At 42.4% G+C, this 14,750-nt stretch overlaps 2 long non-coding RNA genes across 2 annotated transcripts in view; one reads left to right on the plus strand and one right to left on the minus strand.

The window, feature by feature from the left end:
• Positions 1–2,891: 2,891 nt before the first annotated feature.
• On the plus strand, positions 2,892–8,656 carry LOC150019576 (uncharacterized). The gene is made up of 4 exons (XR_016509062.1): positions 2,892–2,959; positions 4,467–4,569; positions 7,196–7,241; positions 8,395–8,656. It is a non-coding gene; the product is annotated as an uncharacterized LOC150019576 (long non-coding RNA).
• LOC150019577 (uncharacterized) overlaps positions 5,200–14,750 on the minus strand; it is a 44,041-nt gene continuing 34,490 nt past the window's right edge. The window contains exon 4 of the long non-coding RNA XR_016509065.1: positions 5,200–5,637. This is a non-coding gene — a long non-coding RNA (uncharacterized LOC150019577). The remainder of the gene's footprint in view (positions 5,638–14,750) is intronic.

Consider the following 14,750-nt stretch of genomic DNA (forward strand, 5'->3'; position numbering starts at 1 on the left):
GGCTGCCCTTATATGATTATCTTCTAGAATTTAATTAAATTTCTACTGTGTCACTTGTCACTTATTATTTATGTGACCATGGCCAAGTTACTTAACTTCTTTAAGCTTCAGTGTCTTCATCTATAAAATGAGGACAATGGTTATTATGGAAATTAAATGAGAAAATATATGTTCACTTGGCCTGGCACGTAATTAACATTAGGTATTATCTTTCTTCTTATTAGTTTTTGTTCACTTTCCACTTCGTGTTTGGGTTGGATTTACATTTTAGCCTGGTTATTCCTGTATTCATTTTTTAGAGTGAGGTGGATATTAAGTGGATGAGTAATGGGAGTCACTGGCCCACACTAAAATGAAATTAGATGCAATAGCACTAGTGGAGATAAAAAGATTAGTTTGATTATTTTTTATGGATAAACAAACCAGTGTTTACTCTTCTGAAGTCTCTTGCCATTACATACTGTGCTATCTGACTACTCATTGAATAAGCATTTATTTAATTCCACTTATGTGTCCTATTCATGTGCTTGCTGCTGTAAGGATTACAACCGAGGACTATTCTGAGCTGAGGTCTGGTATGAAACCTTTATGCCTATTCTGGGGAAAAGATTTTACAGGCTAACTCTTTCTCAGGAATGCTTCCAAGTGCTGTGATAATCATTTAAAATATTTTCCAAAAGGAGCTGGTTTCAGAAGAAATTCTGTTCTTCCAGATTGATGCAATAAATAGGCAGAATAAGTTATCATTTGTGTCTTACCACTTTTCTTGAAGACACAAGCAATGATTGAAAATGGTGAAATGATGGGATTGTGTCTGAGGTCACAACAGATGTAAAACCTTTTGAAAACTATGCCTCTTTATTGGATTTTCTGATTTTGTTTTGTAGTGCCTTAGGCAAATTACTTTGCTCACACGTACAATGCTCCAAATAAAAATATCTCACTGGGCTGTCCTGCAGATTGCATGAAATATGATGTGAAAGCACTTAGCATAGTGCCTGTCACATGGTAGCAAGTATCCAATTAGCAGTGTTTTTCTTCTACACTGATGAATATGCTCCTTGGCTTTTCTAGACCACTGGTTTAAATCAAGTCTTCCTTTGAAGGCCCTCCTCCTGTTATCTGCTTTTATTCTGTTATCCCCTTGAGCATCTCAGTGTTTCTTCAGCTCAGCATGGCTTCACATACATAGCCCGTCAAAGAGCTAACAATGCTATGCTCTGGCCTTTCTGGTTTGCTGGAGCTACTTAATCAGACAAATCATTGTGGCTCTTTTTTGTGCAACTCATTGATGTCCAAAGCAACTAATTAGAGAGAGGAAGTATAGAAAATCAATCTTTACTAGCATTGACATTTCTTCCAACTTAAGCAATTGGTTTGCTTACATTCTTTGTGAAAACCTGTTGAAATCTAAAATTATCCCAGATGGCAACATTAGAGCTTTCTAATAGGTTTTCAGTGTTAGAATAAAGATTATTTGAACATTAAATACACAGTCAGAATTTGGAAGGGATCCAGGATATTACATGAGCATACTAGACAAGTAGTTTGTACTTATGACAGCATTAAAGAAGCTTCAAGAGAAGAATAACTGTTTAAGAATCTTGCCTACTTAGAGGGGAAGAGGATTTTATTAGATATTATCCCTTTGCGCCTCCAGTTCTTGATGTCTTTCTGCTCTGTACTCCAGGAAGCCAACCTGTATGAAACACAGCCACCGGGGTCTCTTGGCCTTGGCTTCTAATTGTATTTGGCCAGTGGGGAACATTGGTCAGAGACTGAAGGGAGTGTAGATTGTGAGGGCAAGACATTTAGCACTCCAGCTCCCTCTTTGCAAGGTCACCTTGAGCTGGCTGTGTCCCCTCTGACTAAGTCATAGCTCCTATAAAGTTCTTTCCACACAGCCTGTCTCTCTCCTGCTTCCTGCAACTCTCCCTTCTTTTGCTACTTTAGTGGGGGTAACTGGGCATGTTACTAGCCTCAAGGTATTGTAGATGCCTTGTGGTTTTTCTTACAGCCTTCTTGCATCTTTGTAAATAGTCAGATTTTATTGAACTTTCCTTAAATTACCCAATTTGAATATGTCATCTGTTTCCTACTAGAAGCCTAAATGAACTTATTCTTTCACTGGGATAGTGAGGGTCATAGGTCCTCTCTTGTAGTGTTAGCAGAATCAAGTGACAGATGTCAGAAAAGCAACTCACGCAGTACCTGGTATATACCCCTTAATGTTGGCTCTCTTTCCCTCAGTTCATGGGTTCTTGTCAGATTAGATATGGGGAGAGGCTAAGACAATTCCAGACCCAGGCCAGACAACGCAGCCTCAGGTTCCAGTACTGGGAAAATAAAGCCTCGTAGCTTCTGGCTGTTAAAATCAGTCGGGGTTGGGCAACAGAAGAAACTGCCTGTCTCTCAGGAGAGTCCATTTAGAGGACCCCCCCACAGTCCTAGAACATATGCAAACCCACCCATCTGGGCACCACCACCAGGGCAACAGCTAGAGGGGCGCCAGTTGCATTATTCCCTCTCTGACCCCTCCCCCGCATGCAGCACCACAAATGATGAAACCGGCCATCCTGCACTGACAAAACCTAAGGCTCCCTTTACAATGTAACAGGTGTGCCCAGACAGGGAAGAGGGTTATCAGCAGGGTGGGAGAAGGGGGATAATGGAGAAAAGATTCAGGGATTAAGAAGTGTAACTGGTAGGTAAAAAATAAGACAGGGACGTTAAGAATAGTAAAGGAAATGGAGAAGCCAAAGAACTTATATGCATGACCCATGAGCAGAACAGATTTTTACTCAACACTCCTAATACAAGGCTAGTCCTGGAGACGCCTTATGTTGGAAATCTTAGTAATAGTTCTGTACTCTATGGAAATTACACTCCAAAAGAAAACTTGATTCCTACTTTAAGGCCGCGGACTTCAAATAATAGCATGGAGACTTACTTGGCCAATGTTAGTTATATTATCTTTTTTCCCTTGGGCTTCAGATTTCTGATATAATTTTAGTGTTTAATTTGGTGAAATTCCAAGTTGTTTAATTGACTAATGCACACTGAGTAAAGGCCTTAATGATTTGTGCTAATATAGAAAGGAGACATAAATTCTACAATCGTTTTTAAGTCCCCAGATCTCTCATTTTAAAGAGATGCCTATCATTAACTTTACTCAACAAATGTAACTAAACTGACACATTTAAAAATTTTTTAAAAGCTACATATAATTTCAATTTTAGAAATTAAATATTACTGCCTAATAACTTATGGTATACTGGGAGATGCTTTGCTTTACTTTGTAATGGGTTTTAGTTTGGTGACGCTTAATAACAATTTAAGTTTTGCTGCACCCTGATTTTTCCACGCTTAAGAATAAGTGAATGATTGATATCCAAGTACTTAAGCATATTGGATATTTATTGTTTAAATGAAACTGAGATAAATCCTTTTTATGAATTAAATAATCTTGTAACACTAAATGGATTAATTTCTATTTTTAAGTTAAAATTTTGGTCAACTTACGTGAGAGAATATTCTTAATTGCTATTTTTATTTATACAAGCTTTATTTAACATTTTGGACTGTTTATACTGTGAATTTCTTACCCAGCATTGTTATTCTAACTTTAAAGACAATAATTATAATAACATATCACCTAAGTCTGTGACTTTAGTTGCACTGGTTATTGAAGCATATTTTCTCGTCTTTCATGATATTTAATTTGTTGCCTCTCTTACCATTACATGAAGTTTAGCATTGCCCACTTGATTCCATTGTACTGTAGACTACTACATATCTGTTTTGCTAATTTTTACCTTGACTTTTCACATTTTAGTTAATGTTTGTCCAATACCTCAGAAGTAATTTATAATTTCTTTCAATTGTGTTACTTAATGATATTATAAAATACAGATATCATTGAACGGATATTCATTAGATCTTCTTCTTAGAACTGAAAACTTAAAAATTTATTTCAGACAATTTCATAACAGATGAGATTTCTCTGGTTTAAAGTTTTTTTATGTTCAAGTGTTTGTCAGTGTTTGTGTTCCTAACACAGTGCATGACATAATAGTTCCTCAATCTGTGTTCTTTAAATCTGTGTTAGATAAATTTTAAGACAACGCCAGAAATTAAGTCAGGGCTATAGCTGCTGTGCAGAACAATTTCATACAGCAGGCCTAAGGCTGCTATCCTTAGAAAGTCCTGCTTCAATATCTGGCCTTGGTTGGTGTCTGGAAACCTGAATCTGGGGAGGGTTCCCATCATTCCCTAACTGATAAGAATGGCTCACTATACCCAAACTGTTTGTACAAACAGTGGGGTTCATGCTGAACACTTCCTTTCCTTCTGGGAATCATGTATTTTGGCACATGCTATGGGGAAGATGCCTGTGTGATTAGTGTGCCATAAAAACCTTGGCACTGAATCTAACAAGACTCTTGCACATTTCACATGTGTTATAGGTCCTTGCTTTTCATCACTTTGAATATTTCTTGCCAATCCCTTCTGGCCTGAAAAGTTTCTGTTGATAAATCAGCTGACAGTATTATGGGAACTCCTTTATAGGTAACTACTTTTCTCTTGCTGGTTTTAAGATTCTCTTTTTGTCTTTAACCTTTGGTGTTGGTCTCTTTGGGTTTATCTTATTTGGGACTCTGTGCTTCTTGGACTGTACGTCCATTTCCTTCACCAAGTTTTGGAAGTCTCTGTCATTTTTCAAATAGGTTTTCAATTTCTTGCTCTGTCTCTTCTCCTTCCAGCAACCCCGTGCTGTGAATGTTTGTATGCTTAAAGTTGTCCCAGAGGCTCCTTATACTATCTTCATTTGTTTGGATTATTTTTTCATTTGCTGTTCTGATTGGGTATCTTTTGCTGATTTGATTCTCAGCTTCATCCACTGTCCTGTTGAGTCAACTCTCTGCAAATTATTCTTCATTTCAGTCTGGTTCTTTTTTATGATTTCCATGTCCTTTTTTATGCTATTGAAGTTCTCACTATGTTCACTGAGCATCCTTATAACCTGTGTTTGAAGTCTGCGTCTAGTAGATTTCTTGTCTCATTTGTTTAGTTGTTTTTCTGGAGTTTTGCTTTGTTCTTTCATTTGGTACATGTTTCTTTGTCTCCTCATTTTGGCAGCCTCCTTATGTTTGTTTCTATGAATTAGGGAGAGCTGCTACATCTCTCAGGCTTGGTAGAGTAGCCTTATGTAGTAGGTGTTCTGTAGGGTCCAGTGACACAACCTCCCTGATCACACAAGCTTGGCACTCCAGGCGTGCCACTTGTGTGGGCTCTATACTCCCTCCTTTTATAGTTGAGCCTTGATTGGTGTTGGCACATCAATGGAAGATATTTACTCTCAGGCCCATTGGCTGCAAGGACTGGCTGTGACCACCAACCACTGTGGAGGATCAGCTGTGCAGCGGCCCACCCCACAGAGCAGGACTTACTTCATTGGGGTCTGGTGCCAGTTGAGTCTGCCCCTTCAGTGTTTCACATGTTGAGTGGTCGGGTGGTTGCTTCAGTGTGGTCTGGATATATCCAACGGGAGCGCGGGCTCTGGGGCCTCTTGGAAGGTTCAGGGTCAGCTGCCACCTGTGTTCTGCCAGGGCCAACTGGCATGAGCTACAAATAAATCTGTAAAAAGCCATCTATTTATGCTGGGCTTCAGGGTGCTTAGGTAAGGACAAGATGCCAACCAAGGCCAGCTGCTGCTAGTGCTAGGTTGAGGCCACTTAGTGATAGGTACAGGGCATACTGAGGCCAGCTGCTGCTTGTTTGAGATATTTTAGGAAAGTCTGAAGCATGAGCCAAGACAGGCCATTCATATTTTTTAAAAAGCCACTATAAACAGCTTAGGTGGGCCCACTGGTTGGGTGGAGTGGGGTCTCAGGGAATAACCAGGACAGGGCAAACGGTGTGAGTCTGTCTGATTGATGGAGACTCAGATATGGTGCCCACCTATCCTCTCTGTAGTGGGTCAGGGTCTCAGAAAAGAACAATGGCCTCTGCTAGCACTTTTGTCTGGCAGAAAACTGCCCCCCACCCAGCTCTTACCCAGATGCCAGGCAATTCAGTTCCTCCCTGGGTGTCTCTTGTGTCTTAAGCTGCTGCCCAGTACTGGGGCTCAAAGGGAGTGAGTCCAAGGAAGTCTGTGTGTGGGACAGTTAAGAAAAATGCCTGGGACTCAGAAGCCCTCCATCTCACTCAGCCTCAATCCCCACTGACTTTTACAGCCAGAAGTTATGGGGACTTTTCTTCCTGGCACGGGAACACTGGTCTAGGGGCCCTGGTGTGGGGCTAGGACCCACCTCGCTTCTCAGGATATCTGCAGCCAAGATATCCTTCCCGATATTTATCCACCATACATGGGTGTGGGACCAGCCCGTTCTGCATCTCTGCCCCTCCTGCCAGCCTCAATGTGGCTGCTTCTTTAAATCCCTTGTTGCAGGACTTTTATTCAGCTATATTTCAGGTGGTTCTGAATGATGGTTGTTCTGTAGTTTAGTGGCAATTTTGATGTGGTGGTGGAAGGATGTGAGTACTGCATTTACTTATATTGCCATCTTGAGCAGAGTCCCTGATTAAACTTTTACAAAGGGCAGTTTTCCTAACAATTGCAAAATAATGCATTCCTTGTAAAATATGACTTCACCTGTTTAAACTTTGTTGTACCAATGGGATCAAACATCACTTTCCTAAAGTCATGTTTACTCAATAGACCAATATCAACTGTACCTTTTATCAGATTAATCTAAGTAGCATTTACATATTCATAAAAGTTAGTGGGAATTGATTTTACTTATGTGATTGTTTATTTATTTATTTACGCAATCCCCAAGTTAGGGCTAGTCTCTAAAATTATTATTTAGCCCTGGCTCAGCTGGTTGGGTGTCGTCTCTCACAAACTGAAAGTTCACTGGTTGAATTTCCAGTTCAGGCACATGCCTGGGTTGTGGGTTCCATCCCTGGTCAGGGTGCGTGTGAGAGGCACTTGATTGATGTTTCTCTCTCACATTGATGTTTCTCTTCCTCCCTTCCCCTTTGTCTAAAAATAAATAAATGAAACCTTTTAAAAATAGATAGAAATTAAATAAAATTATTTAAAGCTCACATTTCATAAGCTATATGTCATTCTTATAATAATGTCTCTTGTTTAACTTCATTGTTATAAATTATACTTGACTTATTTCAGATGCGGCAGGAGTTTGAAAAAATTCTAACTAGAGAACTAGAAGAAGGTATGTTGCCATATTTTATTAATTAAATTTTGATATTATTGATTTCTGAAATAAATAGCAAATGGCATCCATTTACATGTTTGAGTAACCCATACTGTATTAAGTATTTTCTTATACATAGCGATTGAAAAATGTGAAAGCATAAACATTCACAAGGAAGAATACACTTATTTGCATTCATTTATCACATTTCATAGCTTTTTTAAAATCTCAAAAGTCCATGTATCTCTTTTAGTTTCTGGCTGTCCCCTTCCTTTCCTCTGCCATGCCTATGGGTCTGTCAACCTGCACACTGAACCTCTTGTCAGAAAAGTGGGCTTCATCCACCTCTCATGTTTTTGCTAGAGATATAAGGCCCAATAACCTGACTCATCTAGTAATGCTTAGTCAAGCAGTTACAGTTCATACAGCTGTCGCTGAGGGGCAACATTTAAATCTCCAGTCATCGACTTTGTCATTGGTTTACCCTTGACCCTCAGGAAAAACTCCAGATTCCTTTGCATGGAATAAAAACACAGAAATCCATTTAGTTCTTGCCAAATAATTCAGACTTATTTCAAAATACCACTTACCCTTCTCTGCCCCTTTGCTCTAGCATCTAGCCAAACTAGACTATTTCTAATTCCACAAGTGTTCTCCCTCACCTATAGCCTGCGCATCTGCTTCATTTGTTTCTCTGGCACACTCTTTCCTAATTCTTCAGCTACCCACTTACAGATATATATATATCACCTTCATCAAATAGCTGACAATATTGACACAAAACTTGGATGTCCCTTCTGTGTGCTCCAGTAGTGCCCTTAATATTTGTCATCTTATATATGACTCTGAGTGGAAATTGCACATTCATCTGTCTTTTGAGTTTATAATATATGATTGTTCAGGGGTGGACTGTGTCATCTCCACCTTGTAACTCCAGTGCTTGTCATACTCAGTGCATGGTTGTTGATTAAATGAATGAAGAACAAAAAAACCAGAAGCTCTGATACTTAGCCACAATAGCAATGAATACAGTCGGCAACCATGGACAAATTATATTTCATAGTAATCTTGTGTGTGTATTGTAGTCATATATAAATGTTTTCATTCTTCTTAACACTTATACTTATTTGTATTCTAGATAAAGAATATAATCCTTTAATTCTTTTTCCAGGTGCTGCGGAATTTGAATCTGAAGCCTGCACAGCTTATCCTATAGGTCAGGCAGATACATATGAAAATCTACTTCTGAAAACATCCCAAGAATATACACAAATGTTAAAGAAAAAATATATGATCTGAAAGATAATTATTTACTGGACTATTTACATAATATTCTAATTATTTTCCATTAAACACATACTATGTGGCTGCAGTCACTCCAGACTCAGCCAGGCCTGCTCAGACCTCCCCAATAAAGGCTTTGAGTTGGTTTACATGTCTCCTACCGTCTTCTTTGCACAAGCCTAACATTTTGGCTGAAACCTAGAATGAGATGTGTTCAGGGACACCCATTTGCCTTGTCCCTGCATCCACACTGGCTGATCTCTACCAGGGTAAGGAGTTTGCTTCTCCCCGCACTTCCAGCCCTCTCTCTGCTCCTGTTGTCACTGCACATCACTCCAAAATCCCAGTGCTGGGTGAGAGGCGCTACCAGGTTCTGGACCCTTGAGGGATAAGAGAACTGAGGTACACCCCTCTCCTTTCTCCTCTTCCTATGTCACTGCTCTGATGGATCACAGGGCAGTACACCCCCTGAGAGGCCCTCAAGCTGGGAGACAGGCCTTACTCCTCACCCTTCTCACATTCAGGCCAATCCAAGCCCTAGTGGAACACCGTCCCTGGAGTGACTACTGAGAAACCTCAAGGACTTAGGCCTTAAATGGCCCTCAAAACTAAAAGACTGATATTTTTCTGTAATACTGCCTGGCCTCAATATAAATTAGACAACAGGTCTGTTTGGCCCGAGAAAGGGACTCTTGGGCCCCGAATATCAACTGATCTCAACAACTACTGTCACCACCTGGGCAAGTAGAGTGAAATTCCCTCCATTCAAAGCTTTTTTTTTTTTTTTTTTTTAAATAATTTATCTGTTTGTTTGTTTATTTTTTTATTTTTAGAGAGGGGAAAGGAGAAGGAGGGAGAGTAACATCACTGTGTGGTTGCCTCTCACTCGCGCCCCCAACTGGGGACCTGACATGCAACCTAGTTATGTGCCCTGACTGGGAATCAAACCAGCGACACTTGGTTCGGAGGCCGACTCTCAATCCACTGAGCCAGACCCATTCAAGGCTTTTTTGACCTACACAAGCACCCCTTCCTCTGTCAATCCTGTTCCACTTACCAAATCATCCTCCTTCACTCTACCCTCCCAAAAACCCATCCGCCTTATCCTGTTGATCCCATTACTCCATCTCTGACTCCTAAAACCCCTTCAGATGCCCTAGAAGACTGCCTCCTCTCCTCTTCTCCTCCCTATGCTCCTCCACCTCCTAATGCCCCAGGGGTGGCCAACCCAACCCACCGCTTTCCCCAGACTACATCGCGAGACAATTTCTCAGCCTCATCCTGTCCTCTGTCTTAGACAGCTTGCTGAGCTCCAGGGACCCATTTGGCTTCACATTGCTTTTTCCCTCTCCGACCTCCCTCAAGTAGAACAACGCCTTGGTTCTTACTATACTGACCCAACCCATTTCATTAAGGAATTTAAATATCTCACTGTCTCCTATTACCTGGCAAGATCTCTTTGTCATTCTGTCCACCTGTATAGCTAGTGAGGAAAGAGAGTGGGTGTGGCTGGCAGCCCAGCCTCATACCAATACAGTAGTCCTTCTCTGTATCCCGGTTCACTTATCGCGGCCTCACTGTATCACGGGATTTTTTTTAAAGTATATTTTATTGATTATGTTGTTACAGTAGTTCCAATTTTTTTCTGCCTTTGCTCCCCTCTGCCCAGTACGCCCCTTCCCTCCAGTAATCCCACCTCCCTTAGTTCATGTCCATGGGTCGTGCATATAAGTTCTTTGGCTTCACCTTTTCTATATTATTCTTAACTTCCCCTGTCTATTTTGTACCAATTCTGCTTCTTAATCCCTGCACCATTTCCCCATTTTCCTCCCTCCCCCTTCCCAGCTTATAACCTTCCAAATGATCCCCATACCTATGATTCTGTTCCTATTCTGGTTTGCTTAGTTGGATTTTGTTTTTCTTTTTTAGATTCAGGTGTTGATAGTTGTGAGTTTGTTGTCATTTTAGTGTTCATAAGTTTTGATCTTTTTCTTTTTTTTATGCAAAATTGAATTTAATATAGCTAAAGAGCAAATTGATATATTTGTCACCACCTGTACGATCTTCTTTTTCTTAAGTCCCTTTGACATTTCATATAATAATGGCTTGGTGATGATGAACTCCTTTAGCTTTACCTTGTCTAGGAAGCACTGCATCTGCCCTTCCATTCCAAATGATAGCTTTGCTGGATAGAGTAATCCTGGTTGCAGGTTACCTTTCATCACATTGAATACTGCTTGCCAATCCCTTCCTGCTTGCAAAATGTCCTCTGAGAAATCAGCTGATAGTCCTATAGGCACCCCCCTGTAAGCAACTCTCTGCCTCTCTCTTGTTGCCCCTAGGACTGTCTTTATCTTTCACCTTTGGCATCTCAGTCATGATGCGTCCTGGTGTGGTCCCCTCAGGGTCCAGCTCACCTGGGACCCTCTGTGCTTCCCGGACCTGTATGTCCATCTCCTTCGCAAAATTTGCGAAGTTTTCCTCATTTTTTTCAATTCTTGCTTCCTCATTCTGCACTGGTTGACTGTGTTTTTCTTCCTTATGTTCCGAATCATGGATTTGAACCCCAGTTTCCTTCCCTTCACCATTGGTTTTGTGTGGATTTTCCTTCATTTCACTTAGCATAGCCTTCACTTCTTCTCTTATGCATTTGCCATACTCAAGCATAGCTGTCAAGCCTGTGAGCATCTTTTATCACCAGTGTTTTGAATTCTGCATTTGTTAGGTTGTCTATCTCCTCATCTGTTAGGTTTGCTATCTCCTCATCTCTTAGTTCTCCCACTGGAACCTTGATCCGTTCCCCCTTTTGGGCCATACTTCTCTGTCTCTTCATTCTGACAGGCTCCTGTGTTTGTTTGCCTTCGTGTCCCAGATAGAGCTGTCGCTCCTGTTACGTTGTAAGGGATGGAGCCTTAGGGATTCGTCAGTACACGGTGACCTGTTTCACCACGTTGTGGCGCTGTATGTGGGGGAGGGGTCTGAGAGGGAACAATGCTGCCTGCCCAGCACTCGCCCCTCTTCTAGGCACCTCTCTCACCTTTGCACTGGACCAGCGCCCCTCCAGCTATTGCCCTGGCCATCGTTCCCAGGGTGGGCGGGTCTGCGGACCATCTAGGACCATGGGGGCCCTTTAAACAAGTGGACTCTGCTGAGAGACCAGCAGTCTTTGCCTCCACCCCAACCCCCACTGGTCTGCACAATCAGAAGCAATGAGGCTCGATTTTCCCCAGTGCTAGGACCATGAGCTGCGAGGTCCAGTGAGGAGCTGGGAACGCTCCCCAGGTGTCTCTCCTGACCTTTCAAAACGTGTGACTGGGCTCTCTACCAGCCTGCCGCCACCGCCGCTGCTGCCACCACCATACCACATCCTCTCCACCCTGTCTCCAGCCCTACCACCTGTCCGGATGAGCATCTCCTCTTCATATCTTTGTTTGCTAGACTTCCATGCAGTTTGACACCCTGGAACTTCCGGTTGTTTCTCGTTTTGAGGTAGCTGTATTCCCTCCTAGTTGTGGTTGTCTCTAGTGTTAAGGTAGTTGTATTCCTTCCTAGTTGTGGAGGGAGACTCAGCGTCGCAGGATTTTTAAAAATATTATATTTAATTATCGTGGATTTCTCGTTATATCATGGGATTTTGTGGTACTGTATACATAGGTTAAAGTTATGTAGGTTTAAGACTGTAGAATATGTTTAAGAACATAAGTAGTGTTTATAAAAGTGTGGAAAAAGTTAATAAGGGAGTGGGAAAGGTTAATAAGGGACTGGGAATGGTTTATAAGTGTGGGGGAAGGGTTTATAAAGCCTTAAAATATATATAAATACTAAAATAAATGTAAGGTTCCTACTTAGTGGATTTTCACCTGTTGCCGGGGACATCTGGAATGTAATACCCACGATAAGCGAGGGAATATTGTACTCTAAACTGACAGGCCCACAGTCATATGATAGTGTGCCTCCTGGCCAGATTGAGGGAAGCCCTCCAGCGTTTCACTTACCTAAATCCTGATTCCCCAAGAACATACTTTTTCTCCATATGCATTTTATTTCACAGTCAGCTCCCAACATACACCACAAGCTCCAAAAATTAGAGGCTAGCCCTCAAACCAGTCAGACCAAATGTGTTAATCTGGCCTTAAAAGTCTAACCATCAAGATGAGGAGCATGCCCAATTGTGAACTCAGGCTTTCCAATTACTGGCTTCTGTTCTGAAACAGTCCGGCAGACCTAACCCATCAAAAGGAAAAAGTCTGACCCCTCCAGGGCGCTGCTTCAAATGCGGCAAGCCTGGACTCTGGGCTAAACAGTGCCCAAATCCATGAGCCCCCCCCCCCCCCCAGGGCTGTGCCTGCTGTGCACACTAGAGGAGGCGCAGGGATATTGGTTACCCGCCTGGGACGGACTCCTGGCTCTAACCTCCCAGAGCTCCTGGGACTAGCAGTGGAAGACTGAAGCTGCCCAGGGGCTGCATGAGCCCCATGCCTGTATTCAGGATGGAACATTGGGTAGCTCTATCAGTAACAGGGAAGCCAATATCTTTTCTTATTGATACACTGGGCCACTTACCAGTTCCTCAATCTTGATTGTTTGGGTTGATATAAGAATAGAGAGATGTTAATAGTCTTATTTTCAGGGTGGTACAGTTAATGGAAAACAACTGGTGGTCAGCTTGCACAAACAGCATAGTAGGCATGCCAAAACCGCAAAATGTTGGTTAGAGGGTCTCTGAGGAAACTGAAGAACAAAAAAGGAACAGGATACATGAGAGACGGTGTGACAGGAGCTGGGGATTTCTGCAACGTGCTGTAAATGCCTTGGAGAACAAAGAGAGGAGGGGATAGCCAATCATTTTTAAACACGATCAGAAAGATTGTACCTCCCACAGTACTCAGCCAATGAGAAACTGGGGGAAGAGACCCCCGCACTAGGGAATAAAAATCCTGCAGTGCCTCCACTGGGTGTGCCAGCATACCAGACAGACACCCGGTCTTGTAAGGCCTCCATTAAAGCCTCACTTTCGCTGTACTCTTTGTCTCCACGTCCATTTGTTGAGTTTTGGATGGGATGGAGGTGTTTCTCACAGTTGACTGCATAGTCTCGCAACCGTCCACTATTCCTGTCCTTCCGTGCTCCTTAGAAGAATATGTTTTTGCTGAGGTATTCTAGTCAAGCTTAAGGCCCAGATACTCCTTCCCTCTGCTCACCAATCACCTGCCACTTCCCACTCTCCTCCCTCCATTATTTAACAGAAATGCTGCCATGTCTCGGATTCCACTCTGTCTCTAGCCTTTTGGAACATAGTGAGTACAGTCTCTCACCTTTGGGGTAAAGGAGATGCTGCACTTTGGGGGTGGAGCATTCAAACGTGCTAGACCTGTCTTTGGAGGTAGAAACAATGAAATCTGAAATGAGTGCTCGGGTTCCCCCCAAGCTCTGAAGACAAAAGAGGCGCTTCCTTCATCCAGTCCAAGTTCTCTAGCATCCCTACATGAGTAGGGGCCTGGCAGAGGTGTCTAGCGTCAATCCCTAGGAGGTACGGGGGCCTCATAGGGAACTCCCAACACTGTAATACAACTGTGGCTCATGGGAACCCTCAAAATAAGGAGTGGTCTTCTGAGCCCCCTTGGCTGTTTTAGACAGGAGGAACTGAGACGTAAAAGAGTAAAAGAGTCGGGAAATGACCAAAGGTATAGCAGCCTTTGGAAGCCCTTCTCACAAAACAGTACATTTGACCCATCAAAGGGGTTCCTTAGCCTTTTCTGCCTCTAAACCTGGCCAGGAGAAAATTCAGTTTAAATCATTGGTCTATTGTAAGCTTACTGCATTTCTTTATAGCCCAGATGACTTCTAGCAACTCAATTTGCATCCAAATACTCCTTGCAGGAGCTGCAAGGAGGGGCAATGTTAGTTTGCCAAGTGAATGTCTTCTTCTCAAGAAATTGCTGCACCCCGTGGGCACAGGTCAAGCATTTCAAAGCCACCAGGGTGCTCACTGCAAAGAAGGACATCCATGAGAGGATAACCTGGGACATGGACCAGGGCCAAATGCGAGGTTTCCTGCCAGCCACAGGCAGAAGCCCACGCAATGAGAGGCACTCTGTAAAAGCAATCTCACTGTCCCATCTTTGTGGTGCATTCCCCACTTAGGTTTAGTTCTCAAGAGGAGAAGCAAGATTTTAGCCTGTAGTTGGAAAGTCCTGGCTTTTCCAGGTCCTGTTCTCCTAACTAGGCCTTTTTGCTCAAATT

Source organism: Furipterus horrens, unplaced genomic scaffold (genome assembly GCF_987537825.1).
Source record: "Furipterus horrens unplaced genomic scaffold, mFurHor1.1.pri manual_scaffold_2, whole genome shotgun sequence".
NCBI classification, from domain to species: domain Eukaryota; kingdom Metazoa; phylum Chordata; class Mammalia; order Chiroptera; family Furipteridae; genus Furipterus; species Furipterus horrens.